The sequence below is a fragment of the Eupeodes corollae genome, chromosome 3 (assembly GCF_945859685.1).
Source record: "Eupeodes corollae chromosome 3, idEupCoro1.1, whole genome shotgun sequence".
Lineage (NCBI taxonomy): Eukaryota > Metazoa > Arthropoda > Insecta > Diptera > Syrphidae > Eupeodes > Eupeodes corollae.
Window position 1 is genome coordinate 3548207 of NC_079149.1, and position 17083 is coordinate 3565289.

Here is a 17083-nt window from a genome sequence, read left to right on the forward strand (position 1 = left end):
TTCGTTGAGAGTTGTAAGCCACTAGACCCTGGTTCGCTTCGGACTGTTGCGCCACCTAATTTATTTATTTATTTATTTATTTTGACATTTTTAAGATAAAACTAAAAATACAAATATTTAATCATCCAAAAGTGTATTTAAGTCTAAAAATATAGCTTCATACTTTCTGTTCACGATATTGGAAAATTGCATCGAAAATTAAAGGCTCACAGAGTTTTTCGATCTTTATTTTCGTGCTCCTTTGATACAAAAAATAAAAGAACTCAAATTTTTTAGATACAAAATAAATTGGAGAACCTGACCAAAACTAGTCTCTCAAAGAATTTTCTGTGTTTAATATGAATAATAACAATGATCATTTATAAGGATTTCCATATCAATTGCTTAGCTTTCTGTGGTAAGAACCTACATATATTTATACAACCCGGAGTCTTTACCAAATCAACCGCATGAAAAGCAAATCATTTAAATGAATGTGTCTGAGTTCAGAAATCTTTTGATTTTAACATACAAACATAATTTTATATAAAACTGAATCCAAAATGGCCACTGAACAAAACCGCGAAAACCCTTTGAAAGTTTATCTATTAAACAAAAATTATTTCCTTATGATCAACATCACCATCACCATCACCTCCTCCTCAACCAAGCCTTTTTATGAAGATTAAAGACTTAAATGAAAGAGGCAACTAGACTACATTATAATTAACGTCTAAGAACAACATAATATGCATGTTTATACGTATAAGTCGGTACATTAGGCTGATTCAAAAAATCTAAAATTTCATCGGTTTTTGATAAAACTATTTTTCCGTTTAGAAACTGTACGAATTTCAGCTTTTAAGGTTGATATTTACTAGTTGCATATCTCGTTCTTCTACTTTTCATATTGTATTGGAACTAATGGCTTTTTTGATTGTTCGTCTTATACGTTCAACTTAAAAACCTATGATATTACAGTCTCAAATGTGACGAGTTCTAAAAGAAATTTGAATGGACTTTCAAAAACGTCCAAAAAGCTGAATTTTGTGTGTTTCTTAACCAACCTTCAACCAAAAATGTTGTTTCATTATAAACCACACTCAATTTAGCTCTTTTTTTAATTGAGTCTAATGTTAATGTCTATATGGGTGTAGTGTATAAGGAACATCCTTATTATAGGGAATAAGGAAGGCAATTTTCTATATGAACATGAAAAAGCTGACATGGAAAAGTTTTCTCATAAATCTTTGGCAAAGATTACAAGCAAACTAATGAGGCTCAAAAAAATATAGATATAAATTTGTATAAACTCTCTTTCCCGCTGTCTCATCATATAACTCTTATTATTTTCCACACATCCCTCCCCTTTTTTAAACCATGAACCATAATAATTCATATTTAAATGCTTGGATTATAACGCATCATTATTGTGTTTATGGTATGTTAAGATGTCTATATGAATTTATATGAAATGTTATAGAAAGATATACAATATATGTACATGTGTATGTAATTACATGTTTTGTTTATTTAAGCATAAATATTTAATTACAATTTAAATCTTAATCAATATTTTGGTTTTAAAAAGGGGTTTCATATTAAATGATTTAATTTAGAAGTGATATAATCTATAAGTGGTATTCTTAATTATAAGATTCATTAAATCACTATAAATACCGTAATAAGTTTTAATTTAACTTCAAGTTCCTTTAAAGTATTTTACTGGTTTAAATTGTTCAATATTGAAGTACGAAAGTCACCATTATTATTATTTCTCTATTATACAAAATATTTGCATTAACATTTGGTAAATTCCAATTAAAAGGATTTTTTACACAAATTAAACTCATATTCAAATATTACTTAAATGTTTTAACACCTAAGCATATCTGAGCAGAAACAATCTTGAACTTTAAGTTTTGCTTGTGTGACTTCTCAAAAATGATGTAATAACAGATAATGGCTGGAAAACCCTTAAACTACTTGGTTTTCGCATTGTAAGATTGCATGATTTTCTACTACACAAAACTAGAAAAGCATTTATCTCAATACTGATATTTTTAGCTGCACCAACTTATAACTCAGACAATTTTTAACAGATAAATTTTAATTTCAAATCACTGGCGTTTTTTAAAAGTATAGAGTCTTGAATTGTTATTCACATTGTTTTAACTAGCGGTCATTTTGTGAGTAATCATTCATTCCTTGTTTGGTTTGGCATCTCAAAATAAATACACTGACGCTTTCATAACGCTTTCGAATTGTGAAAATTTATTTTGAAAATAATGTTTCTCTTAAAAGTAATATATTTAAAAAAAATTAATGTCAACATTAGGTCACAAGCATATATAAAAGTATAAGAATTGCTCATTGACGGATCCAAATGAAATTTCAAGGCTGAGTTACTCCATCAGGGAAATATACTACCATCTTTGGCTGTAGCTGCTTACGGCACTTAATTAAAAGAAACTTAGGATATTTTGAAACAAATCCTCGAAAAGGATAACTACAACACAAATGGCAAGTATGTGGCGATTAAAACGTACTGGCTTTAGTTTTAGGGTTGCAAACCTGCTAGGCTATACAAAATATTTTTGTTTTCTCTGTAATTCGGATAGCAGAGCGCGTTCAGATCACTTCATAAAACAAAACTAGCCTTTAAGATCCGGTTTCGTGCTTGGTTAACAAAATGAGAAAATGATTCTACCGCCTTCACACATCAGACTTAGTTTCATAAAGACATTTTGTAAGAACACTCCCCAAAGACAGACCTGGATTTATATTTCTTAAAACAAAATTTTCTATGCTAAGAGAGGCTAAAATTAAAGAAGGTATTTTCATTGGTACTGGCATAAAGAAATTGGTCAATGATCCTGCTTTTTTATCGAGCCTCAAACCTAATGCCCAGCCACCATTTTGAAATAAACCACTCCAAAAAATTATTGTAACTTACTTACTTAGGGTGGTGCTACAGTCCTGTGTGAACTAGGGCTTCAACAAACAAACTTCTCCATCTAGCTCGGTCCATCTTAGTAATTCAACTTTTACCCTCCTCGATTAGTCTACGTCACTGTACAGCCCGTACAGCTCGTCGTTCCATCTTCTCCTTCACTCCCCTTCGATGCATACGGGACCGTAGATCACACCAAGAACTTTTCTTTCGAACCAACCCAAGGTGCTTTCATCCGCTTTTGTCATAGTCCATGCTGCTCCACCGTATAGCAGAACGGGGATGATGAGGGTCTTATATTGCTTTCTTAGTCCAAAGAAACAGCGGTTAGCAAGAGTTATTTTGCGTTTGATCTCAGCGCTGGTGTTGTTTTCTGCGTTTACAGCGGAGCCTAGGTAGACGTCCTTGACTACCTCAAAGTTAAGTCTGTCGATGGTGACGTTTTGATCAAGACTTCGGCGTTGTATGTCCTTTCTTGACGACAGCATGTACTTTGTTTTGCCCTCATTAACCGTTAATCCCATTTTTGCATGACAGGGCATCACCTTGTCTAAAACCTTTTTTTGACATCGAAAGGTTCTGTTAAGTTGTTTTTAACCTTTATGGAGCAGCGTGAATTCTCCATGGTCATCCTGTACAAATGGACGAGTTTTTTTCCAGGATCTGCCGTAATGTGAATATTTGATCAACTTTGGACTTTCCTAAGTGGACTCCTCTATATAGTTGGTGAGTTTAGAGGGTCTCCTTTTTTAAGGATCAGGCAAACAATACTGAGGTTCCATTTATCGGGCATGCTTTCTTCCGACCATATCTTACAGATAAGTTGGTGCATTCTCCTAACCAACTTATCTTCAGCTGTTTTAAACAGCTCGGCATTCAAGCCATCTGCTCCAGCGGCTTTATTAGACTTCAGCTTATATATGGCAATCTTTACTTCGCCTAAGTCGGGAGGACGGGATTGTTGGCTTTCGTCGTCTATGTTGAATGGTTCATCCTGCCTGACAGCGGAATTCGGTTCGTCGCCGTCGTCGCCGTTTTACAGTCTGCAGAAGTGGTCCTTCTATATCCTCAGCATTGACTGCTGTTCCACTGATTGTAGCCGTTCGACGTTGTACCTTCTCTCAGCACCTCCCTGTTTTGCCTTGGGTCTGGAAACCCTAAGTGCTACCTTGGGTACAACGATGTTAGCTCGTGGAAAAGTTCGGACATCTATGATGCCGGAAGCGTGTCTGGCGTCGATCGGAATATGGTCAATCTGGTTGACGGTATAAATCGATGTGATAGTCCGGTTTCCAGCATAATCACGTAATTTGGCGTATTTTTTCTAATGTGTTAAGAGTTTCTCCACTGTGTGATACTTTTTGCATGCCCATACCTGCGAGCCATAAAAAAGAATACTTTCTTCTTATCTTATATTTACTATTGAGCTATGTTTTCGTTCATAAAGCATTTTTTCCATGAAATATTTATTGCAGTTTTTGCCTTTTGTAGTTTTTCGGTAAAATGTTTCTCCAAATTCAGGTTTCTTGAAAACATTACGAAATTCGACTTTTCATTCGATATATTTCATCCATCACTCTTCTTAAATATCAGCACCTTAGATTTTTGAGTATTGACTGCAAGGTTCCAAAGGCATCAGTACTGGTATACTCTATTTATCATAAGTTGTAGTGTTTCTGGGCAATTCCCAAAAATTACTATATCATCAGCAAACATTAATGCCTTAATACGAAATCCTACTAAATCAACACCACCTGGAAGGTAATCTACAAGGTCATTTTTAAAGAGCGAAAACAATATGGGACTCAATGTATACCCCTGTCTTACTCCCAAGGTGGTTGTAGACCAATCATAAAGCTCTGCTCCGTTCCACACTGCAGCATGTGTTCCTCTATACAGCTCTTCGAAAACGCGACCAAACTTCAGAGAAAAACCCAGATCATATAGCTTGTAGAATGAAGCACCTTGGTTAATTGAGCCAAATGCTGCTTTGAAGTCAATACAGAATGCATACAATTTTCGTCCCTGCTTAATAAAGCTTCCAGCTAGCCTCCTGACAATGAAAATGTAATCTATTGTAGAGTACCCTGAATTAAAGCCCGATTGAGTCTCTTTTAACAGGTTCTGATATGCTATCCACGTTGTTAGTCTCTATCTACCAATCAGTTGATTTATAAGTCCTTATTTCGAGCTCCTTATTTCAAGCTTTCCATTAAAGATACCTTGAATTTACCATTTAAAACTAGCGTTCCTGTTAAAAATTACTAATGTCATGTACATAATTTTAGTCCATAAATTACGAAATCATAAAATCCCTTTCAATTTAATTTTTATTTTTTGAATAAGTTTAGTAATACAATATTTTATATTTCTTACAATGTAATCTTTCCGACTTTTCTATTCATCTTTTTGAACTCCAACATAATCCTTAATCCAAATAAATATAATAAAAAGAAACATGAATGAAGCTACTATATTACAAATTCAATTTTTCTCGTTTCATGTCTTCTTATTTTATATCGTACCAAAGTTAACTTAGCTACTTCTATAGATATTCCTATACCAAAAAAAAGTATATTTTACTTTATTTACCTAACTAATGAAATCATAATAATCGAAGTAAAAATATGAAGGTTACAAGGTGGGTTGTAGAAGTTTGCTTTAATTTAAATAATATCGTTTAAGAATAAAATTTATCCGTTTTCTGGACTGGGTTTGCTAATTTGACAACAAGTTAAAAAAGAAGTAAAAAAGATTGAAAAATTGTTTTGAATCAGCAAAACTTATTCACGACTACTTGCCTTAAATTATTATTATTCCATCAAGAATTCATGCTAAAACCTATAACTATGTATATCAGTTTTTTAAAGTGTTGATTTCAAGTTAGTTACTATAACGACCTCCTAACCTTTCAATCGGTTAATTTTGATGACACTCATGACTCAAATAATAATAAAAAAGCTCATTTTTATAGCCCCTATACGATTGTACTACTTCAGATTTTTATATAAATTTTATGAATCCATAACTTTCCCTCTTTATAGCCTCATTGCAAGTTGAAAGCATTCAGGAAGAGAAGGAATAAATTTGTTCAATGAAAGAATAAAAAGTCCAAATACAAAAAAATAAGAACTTTTTTACCTTCCTTCAGCGTAAAAAAATAAAAAAAAGAATAATACGTTAACGATGTATCCATGATATTTAATTCATTTTCATTTTAAATGAAACACGAAAAAAATTGTGAAAATTGATAGAATGGTGATGGATGTGGATTCGAGAGAAAATTCGAATAAAATGAAAGAGATTTTCATATTGTCATGGATATCCTTACAAATTTCTTCCTTCATGTTTTCGACGTTTTTGCAGGTTTTGCGTGTAAATTTTGTAAAAGCCGATATCCGTGATTGGAATTTTCTCAATTCTTATAATTTTGTCCTTTTAATGAGTAACTTATTTAAACAAAACAAAAAGGAAGACTTTTCGAAGAAATAAACGTTTTACTTTGTAACTATTGAGGTAAATTTATTTAATGTGTTTGTAAAATAATTTATTAATAAATATCCTAGAACCCGAAGCTTTGGGTGTTTCAATGAAAGGAATTTTGTATAAATGTTAATTTTTCTTGGAATTTCTTTATAAATAACAAAGTAAAAATAATTTTTCCCGTTTTGAAACTGAAATTTATATTGACATGCAGGTGACAAATAAATCTATTTTCTTTGATGCTACAAATTGAAAACCGTGTTAAAACTTTGATACAATGAATGAAAACTTCAGTTTAAAAATATAGGAACCTTAAAAACATTGTATTCAAATTTAGAGAAAGGTCAAAAGATTGAAGAAATTTCTTCAAAAATACTTCCATCGGAGATTCAATCATATGTATATCTAATTAAAAAGTAGAACAAATCTTTGCGTCGTCTTAGAGAAAGTAACATTACTGTACTTGATACTTCAAAAGCATTTGATAGAGTTTGGCACCAAGCTCTCTTATCAAAAATGTGTTCTTTTGCAATCTCGATTTAGTTGGATTATAAACGGAATTATGGGATGCGATATTCAAATTAATTCGAACCTACTAGCAGCATTGCTTTAAGAAATTGTTAAAAAAAGTTTGACACAAGGATGCGTTCCGAAAATTTGAAGTTTTTCGTCCCATGTATAAAGGAGTGAATTTCACAACTATGACTTGAAGAAATTGTTGTAAGACGACTAAACAAATTTATCGAAAAACAGTGCTTGTTGTAATCCGATTAATATGCTGAATTCTGTAATGCTGTTAGCACTAGTCTCAACAAAAACCTTCAGCAAGGCATTTAACACGTTCAGCCACAATAAACATTTGGGTGTCCTTTAGTGGGTCCGGTTTTTTTCATACTTTTTACGGATGCACTTCTACGTGTTTTGAGGAAAAGCACAGCTTTTTCATATGCAGGCGATATAGCTATTGTTGGAAGACACATGTGTGTTGACACTGCGATTTCTACGATGCAATAGGACTTCAAGAAAAAGTAATGCCATTAATTTAGTAAATCAATCAAATACTTTAAAGTTACAACAAATGAAAACTTTCTGTGCCACGAACATATTACTTACGTAAGGCCAAGTATGATGAGACTTTTTTTGCTTTATTTCATATGGAAAGATATTGAATCTCGATTATGATATGGAGTATTAGCTTTTGGGAAATGTTTCAAAAACTAGCACATACGCATCTACATTTGAAGTTCTTGAATGTGGAAAAAAAATGTATTTAGTATGACAGCAGTTCTTAAATATTACGACGATTTAAGGTTCCAGCACCCTATTTCACATAGACGAGCGTAAATTCTACAATAACGGAAAAATACAACTTATCTATACGATACCATCAATTATTATAAACCAACTTCCTGCAAACCTTAAAATTAACTTAACTTTAAAAAACTTAAAAAGAAATCAAAATTGTTCTATTAAAGTTTAATTTTAAACACCATGCACTGATAAAAGTAAACTAAAAAAGAGGCTGGGATGCCACCCACACTGATAACTTGCCATCCCGTCTGTCGATTTGTCTTGCTTAAAAGTTTGTTGTCAGTTGAATTATTCTTAAAAGTTTTAAAATTACAAACAATATTTTCCATATAAAGAAATAGTTCAGTTTAAAAATCTAGTGTTTCTTAATAGATTTTTAGTCGAAAACAAATTTTAAAAAAAATTAGTAGCATTTCTTCAATTTTTACAAATTGGATGAATGAAATTAATTCTTATTTAAAACCGAACATCAATTTTTACCGAATTTTGCACATTATTTTTTTTGTAGATTTTATTTTTTTATGAACAAAACGGACTGTCGGATTTTTATTAAAAAAAAACTACTGAATATCGAAAATAATATTTTCTGCGAAATAAAAAAAGTTTGAAGAAAACATTTCTAATTTTTGGAAAGCTATTTGACTCGAAAGAAAATTTTTAGCAAGTTTTTGTATTGTTTTTTTAGGTTTTTATTTTTTGTAAGAAAACTGTCAGTAAGATTTTTCTCAAAATTTTACTAAATGTTGACAACAATAGTTTTTAAAAGATAAAAGTTTAAAAGTAGTGTCGAAAATCAATTTTTTACCAACTTTTATTACAATTTTGTTTACATTTTTATTTATAGTAAAAAAAACTGTACATTTTTCCGAATGTTGAAAACAATATATGAGTAAAAATAAGTTTGAAGCTATAATCTCAAAGTTTTGAAAAGATATTTGAGACGAAAATTTTTCGGTTTTTATTTCTTATAAAAAAAAACTGATACTTTGATTTTTCTCAACATTTTGCCGGATGTTAAAAACATTATTTTTCGTTGCACAAAATTGTTTTGGAAATAAAGTCAGTTTTTATTTGTAAAATTTTAGAGGTAACAATTTTTTTCAGGTTTTTTGTTTTATAAAAAAAAAACGATTTGTTTCCAAAAATGTACTGGTTTGGTATAAAGTTACAATATATAATATACAATTTTATTCAAGTCTCTAGAGCCATTGGTTCGTGAGATAATACTAAAATGTTCCATTTTTTTTAAACTGCTTTGGTAAAAAAAACCACCCAATTTTGTTAACAGCCCTTTCTGCATCTTCCTACAATATTATCTGTATAAACAAATTTATTTGAAGTCCATATCTCTTCTGGTTCTTGAGCCAAAATTTCAATTCGACAAACCGGACCCATTACAATAACTTTCTATGGGTAGTTAAAAATGTTTAACATACATATAATTTTTCCTTAAATTAAAGCATTATTAATTTTATTTTTATTTAACTGAATTAATATACAACAATATTTAAAATATAATCAATTCAAATGCTGTTAAACTTCAAAAACCTATAGATAAGCAAAAGCTGTTAGGGAAACACTCATATCTTTTGAAAAACGAATAAATAAAATTTAAAATCTAAAAAATATTTCCAAGTTAAAATTCACAAAATAAATGCTGGTGTTCCGCAGGGCTCCGTTGTGTCTCCGTCTCTTTTCCATATGTTAATGAAAGATCTCTTGTCTGAAATTTTTAATCGCGGAACTGTTTCACTGATAACAATACTCTCAGCTTTTATATTTGTTTCTTGACTAAAACCCTTGGAACTTAAACGGCAGCGTATGATAAATATTGAATTATTATCCGTACACAATTTAAGCCTTCAATGCTTTCTCCTAATTAACTTTCAGTACTCATCTCTAATGAAATTATCACATATTTTACTCCATCAAAAATGCTTTTAAGTGCATAGAATTTTTGTGGCGGTGCAAGAAATGTTTTACTACTTTTTTTTTAATTTACATACAAATAAATGTCTTTATTTGTCGAAATTTAAAGATTAACTTCAATATTGGGCGAGACGCCCTATAATAAGTATTTGTAAGTTTCACAGGATCCAAAAAAAGGCTTTGAAGATGATAGACTGCAGATTAATAGCAGAGAAACATTACCACAGTTAGGACACCGAAGCATTGTTTCATGCCCATCGTTGTTTAACCGATATTTATACATACAATATTCTATAGAAAAAGTCAATTTTATTCCCCCCTCAAATATTCATCAATAATACTCACATTTAAAGGAACTCCCATTACATTACCCTTGAGCTCAATTGGGGAGTTAATGTCGATGTATAAAGCTTTTAGTTTTGACCGCACATCAAGAATGTGGAGATTTTTGAACATATTTACGTCAAATTTCATTACTTTGGTATTTGTGTAGCTATCAGCTTTTAGTGATTACAGAAGCGGGTTTTAATCTATCTGTATTACTAAAACTCTTAATTATAAAGGCTCATAATGAACAAAAATGCACAATAATATTCTATAAAGATCTATAGAAATTGCAAACTCTAAGATGCGTATAGATGTTCATTAAAATACTATAGAAAGAGAAAAATTATCCAATTGTCCAAAAAGTCAAAAAGTCAAAAAAGAAATAAAAAAAATTCCCTAAGAAAATATACGAATTTAATTCATTCCTCCCCAAATAAGGAAAACAATAATTGCCTTAATATAATGCTTAAATGTATCTACCCATGCAACATAAAGCCCTTTTATTTATATCAATCGATACCCAAACTACCATCTCAAGGCTGTCCCAAATATGTAATTTTCATGTCATGCCAGAATGTGCCCACATTATTATCCCATATTCAGGCCTCGTAGCTCCTATAAGCTTCTGTATAGGCTATCTCACTTGGAATTACAATTTTTCTTTTATCTTCTGAGTCTGGGTTTTCTCCTGGGAGGTATTAATGCAAAAAAAGAACACGAAATTCATGTGTCAACCGAAGAATGGAAACGATAAGGTAGAAAACAAAGAGCACGACAGCCAGAGAGAAATGTCAAGAATATATGTACCTCCTCTACCTACAAATGTGTCGCAACCATACAATTGAGGAATATGGAGAACATTTCGAAGCAGCAGCAATAGCAGAAGCATCCCGATAATCCTCAATGGGTAGAGGTGTACCTCGTCTACATACATATAATAGTAGGTACCTATGTACATTGATTGGCTTTCCATTCCACTCTTGAATATAGCGAACGGGCATCATGGCACTTTATGTCAATCGAAGCAGGTGAAGGACTTTGTTGCCAGAAACATCTGACAGCTCCAATTTGATCCAACCCACTACCCACCAAAAGACACACCATCATCCGCACCAGCACTCTCACCCAAAAAAGTCACCCTCTCTCAGGTGCACTTGAGTTGGGATAATCCTGTTGGACAAGTTGGTTCCTATGTCCGGTGGTAATTGAAATTTCATGTTTTCAAATAAAGCCCATCGTATAGTGGAGGGTGGGTTTTGGTGATGGCGATATGGCATATGGCGACGACGAAGACGCGACAGAGCGGTGATGCTCGTGTCCTCGTGGTGTTGACAAGTGGGTATCCGGTTTACGTAGGAGGTTTTGGCCTTTCTCTGTAAATATTTGTTTCTTTCTTTGTTGTTTTATTTGGTATTTTTTGAAAAATGTAAATTGCATTCTCGGTTTTCAATTTTCAAAAAAAGAAGTCTGTGATGTGGAATTGGGTATAAAATGTATTTAATTTTTTGTTTTGTTCTGATGGCTCTTTAAATAAGATATTATACTTGGACAAGATCCCTATTTAGGTCGATTTGTATTTATTTATTTATATTTCGAAGGACAATAAGGAATTACATAATTGAATGGTCATGCTTCGATTTACGTTCATTTATTTGATTTGGTTTGTAGTTGTTTTCTTTAGAGATGAAAAGAATTTTTAAACAAATATTATTTTCAAAACGAGGTATTCCACTTTACATTTTATTGCACGCAGTGCGCGTGTGATGAAAAATTAACAATTTGACTAAAACTATATCCTTTTAAACTTTTCATTGTTCTTCAATTCCAACGGCTTCCAACTGTAGATTCATTTCATATTCCTTTTACAACAAGAATCATAAGAATAGCTTTAAATTTGAAATGACTTAATCCTGTTTTTGAAGAGATGTTGTTCTACCAAATCGATTTAGTTTATTTATTTTAAAACATTTTCATATAGCATACTATAGCGTATACGCACTTTTGTCTCTACTAATTTCTATTGAATTGGTTCCTTTTTTAATTTTTTGTAAAATTTTTTAAGGCCCAATCGAGAAATTGTCTGCATTTGAAATATTAAGTTCTTTGAAATTGAAGAGGATCTCTGCAATATGTTTTTTTGGTATCAAATGAAAGAGTATTTAATTTTCTTTCCAATAGTATGTATATTTGCATTAATTTGAGATTTTAGATTTTCATTAAGTTTTGAAAATTCATCACATTTCATTATTTAATCAAGGCTGCTTTCATTCACTGCAATCTGTATGAACATATTCATACAAAGTTGTTCTTGGTCGAATGCATACAATTAAAATTTCAATAAAAAAAGAACGTATTAAATTGTGTTTTAGAACATTTTTGTATGTTTCTTTTTTGTTAACAACAACGCTTTTTGTGTACGAGGTATGTTCAAAAAGTACCCACAATTTTTAAATTTAACGAGTCTGAAGAGTCCGAAGTTCAAAAATATGATGTAATTGTCAGCTATATTCACTGTTTACTTTGTCTGTGGTAGTTGCTAAGGTTCGGCGTGTTTTTATGAGCTTGGCGATTTTAACAAAATTCATTCCAAAACTACTGAATTTTGACCAAAAAAACAATCGCTCAAGAGCAGTTAAATGACGTCAACCACGATACAAGTTTGCTTGAAAGGGTCATAACTGGTGATGAAACATGGGTGTACGGTTATGATGTTGAAACCAAAGCAACTTGAAGCATCCAACGTCACAGTTCGATTATATGTCAAGGTTTTGCTAACTATTTTCTTCAATTATAATGGCATAGTGCATCAAGAGTTCTTACCAGAAGGTCGTACGGTTAATAAGGAGTATTACCTTGAAGTTATTTCGGAGCAATCCGAAAAAAAAACGCTCAGATTTATGGAAAAACAATTAATGGCTTTTCCACCACGATAACACTCGTCATTGCTTTCTCCTAATTTTTTGACCAAAAACAAAACCGTAATCATCCACACTTTTTCCTATTTCCAAAATTGAAGAGACTCATAAAAGGACCGCGTTTTTCCTAGATTGAGGCCGAATCGCAGAGAATGCTCAAAGACATATCAAAAAGTAAATATCAAAAGCGCTTCGAAGAATGGAAAAAACGCTGGCATAAGTGTATTATATTTGGGGGGGGGGGGACTTCTTTGAAGGGGACCACATTGATGCAAACGAAAAAATAAATCGACTTAAGCTAAGTCTCTTCTTTGACGTTGGGTCTAACTGTAATACATGTTCAAATAATACAAAATAAGTGTATACATTATATAATAATATTTATGTTTTATTCTATTCCGACTCTGATTCGTCCGAAGTATTTGAACCAAAATCTAATTCGCTGGATGAAGAGATAATTTCACTAACTTCTTAAGGTGTTGTGTTCCCTTCGAATCAGGTAGGTTTTAAGTGGCTTCATCTTGGATTCGTTGCCTATAATTTCTGATAGTCTTTTTTCTATTTTTCACCTTTTAACCTTTCATTTAAACGAAAAACCGACTAAATAGCACATTTGATACATTTTCTATACTTACCATAAACTTACCAGTTAAAATGCAGGCAATTCTGTTTTAGTTAGGCAACCCTACATTGTTCAAACAAGAGTTAAACGACCTTTCATTTGACACCAAAAACAGATAAATAACATATGAAAGTTTATTTATCCAATGTTTGTAAATTATCAAATAACATATGAGGGTAGATTATTACTTCTATCATTACTAGAAATAGCAATCCCCCCAATATTAAAAGTCAAAATACAAAACTTTAAAGTTGATAGTTGAGAATGTAAACTTAATTCATATTTCTGTTCAATAAGGTTTGGTTATTCATCATTTATCAGAACACCAAAATCAATTTGGTGCCAACTTTTTTTCTAGAAAAGTGGTCCTTTTAACTAACACTCTTGTACGGACAACTTAACGCGCCACAGTTACTTATTTTGGGCTATGCTAGGTCATTAGCTTTTGACCACAAATTAGCAACTTTCAAAGCATTAGAAGCCAATATTAAATCTGTCAAAAATTAATTGATCGATTGGATCATGTAACTGTTGCTTTTGGTGAACATTTTTCAGAAATTATTTCTAAAAAATAAATGTCATACAAAGTTCATTTGAAGTTCCCGTATAAACCTCTACGTAAAATCAATTTCCTTTGAACCTAACTTTAAATAAATCGCGTTAAATAAGGCAAAATTTTGGAATAAGTTTGAATATTCAAAATTCGTTCATATAAATACATGTGCAGGTACATAACGCTGGTTGGCTGGTTAAATATCAAGGAAATCGTTGCCATTTATAACCTTCCCAAATTTCAATTAATGATTGATGTGCAATGTACATGTGCCAGCGGAAATGTAAATGGGAAAACATTATAAAATCCAACTCCCACATTTACAGGTAACATCTTTGCATATATCACTCAGAAATAATACAAGAAGATTGAACTTAAAACGATTTTCTACATAAGCTTATCATACGTTTTACCTTTAGTAGTGGCTTTGTTTTCGTTCTTAAAATGCTATTCACGTGGCAGCTTTAATTGCCAGATTTTGAAATTCTTCAAATAATGTGTGAATTGAAAATGTACTTCTAAGTATTGTCGTTTGTTGTTCATATGCCAAACGTATACTCTATTAAAATAAACATGAATAAATTTGATTTGATGAAATTTTGGAAGAAGTTCGTAAAATTTTAAATTTTCAACTTTCAAAAGAAATACAACAAATTGACGTTACATATAAACCAGATAAATTATTATTTTTTTATAAAAAGGAAGAATAAGTGAAAAATGAGAAATAAAAAAAAAAAAACTCTTAGACAATCGTTCAAACAAATACCAATGACTTTTTTTTAATTTTTTTTGGGTTCCTTTAATTAAACATAACAAACCACTCTGAAACGATAATTATTAACTTAAAAAGCTCAGAAATGTGTTTCAGTGATTCGCTATGATTAATAAGGTCATCATATGAGTTTTAAAATATGATTTTGATAAGTTATCAGAACATTAAAGAAAACCACTAAACTTAGCAGAATTCGTTGTTAAACAATAATGGTTCCCTGGCCGTACACGTACTTTTTTGCATTTTATCGTTTTATGTATTAATTTTAATATTTTATGCGTTTCACATCTTAAAAATCAATTATGAACTTAAAATCAAATGCTTCTCCAAATAACCTGCTACAGTTTCTACCTTCACTTATCAAACCACATAAGATAAGGTTGTTCAAGTAAATGTCAGTGATTGATTAGGCTAGTTGTTAGCCAATTATGATACCGCCAATTGGAGTTAATTACCAAACTTGAAACACTAATTTTTTTGTTTGGTTTGAGAGGCATCTACAGAGGAAGTGAAGAACTGTTTCTTCCTCGTCTAAACAGCTTATGCGAAATTCATTTAAGAATACGCCTGGCAGCTTAATACGTAGCCATTCATTTAAGGCAGTTCCTGGCTTATACGCGATCTGCTTAGAGATGTTTTAGATATTTGTTGTTGCCTTACAGTTGCAGATGTTATTTAACGTAATTTTGGTTTACTTTACAACGTCTTGTTCTAACAAAAGCTAACACGTAGCGATTGATATGTCGTCATTAGCGCTACGTGGTAGAATAGGTAGTACTGTACCATTTTTGGCGAGTTCATATGCTTTCTAATTTCCTGGAAACTCGCTATGGTCCTGCACCCTTCAATTTTTTTATTTTATTCTTTTTATTGAAACATATTCAATAAGTTTTTAGTTACAATAATATTCAGTTTTGCTCGACTTAAGATATGTCTGAGTAAGATCAAAAATTGTTTAAATTTTCTATAATTTAAATTCATTAACGGTTTCTTAATCTAGAAATATATTGATCTAATTTTAGTTGCTCGCTCCCGACAACTATAGCTGCTTTGTTCTTTACTGGCTGATAATAACTTACAGACTAGGACTATAACTAAACTTACAACTAAATAAAACTAAACGATAATAGATTAAGGCACAAGCAAAGAACCTAGAATAATCTTTTGATTACCCCGAGTTCAGCAGTTGATTGAGCCTTGAGCCACTTCCGGTTAAGAATAAGACTATTACATTATTATGGAATACTCTGACAATAAATGCTTAAGGTTTTATGTTAATAACATTTATGCATGTAACTTTTTTAAATCAACCTCTATAATTCAAAGGAGATGCCTTTTCATAGAACGGAATTCGGGACAATTTTGTATCTGGTCTTAAAGGAGCGATTGACCCCTCGTTGAGTCAATTGAACGGCGAAAGGTAAAAGTTGTCATTAACACTGTCAGTGGTGATCGATTCTATTAAGGATTCTATTAGTGGGTTTGAATGAGATAGATTAAGATTGTTTTGTTGGAACACAATTTTTTATTTGGTTTTCTAAAACGTCCGCAGCATCGTCGCAGGATCTGTCGTTTTATGGTAAGCCAAGTGCAGAATCCGTACGTAAGAATGGTTCTTATTAATGTCTTATACATTAGAATTTTGGTGTTCTAGGAATTTCGAGTTAAATAGTATTTGCAATGAACAAGCTGCCATTTTTACCTTTTTTATAATCATCCTTCCAGTTTATTAAAGAGGAATCGGTTTTGAAAGTTGATACTAAGTTTCTGAACGTAACGGTATTTCAAAATTATTTATTGTAATGTTAAGGGATTTACTCTCTTTAACTGCAAGGTTATGTCCTTTTTCACTCGCATTTCTAAAGCAAATCAATCTAAATTTTGTAGCATTAATTTTTAGTCTCCATTTCTTAAAATAATTTTCCACAAGTGGTATAGTCTTTGCTTTATTTTGTTATGGCTAAGGTTGGTGCAACATCTCTTACGAATACAATTGAGTCATCAGCATAGTGAATAGAACCCGGTTCATCCGACGTGGGATGATAAAGAGGGAAATCATTCAAAAAGATATTAAACAAAAGTGGGCCTAAAATAGACCCTTGGGCAATGCCTATAATATATATTGCACAAGTTCTGTTAGTGACAAAATTCATTATCAACTTAATGAGCCAATTCGGAAAATTCAGTTGGATGAGTTTAAAAAATAGATCAAAGTGCCGAAGAGAATCGAAAGCTTTTT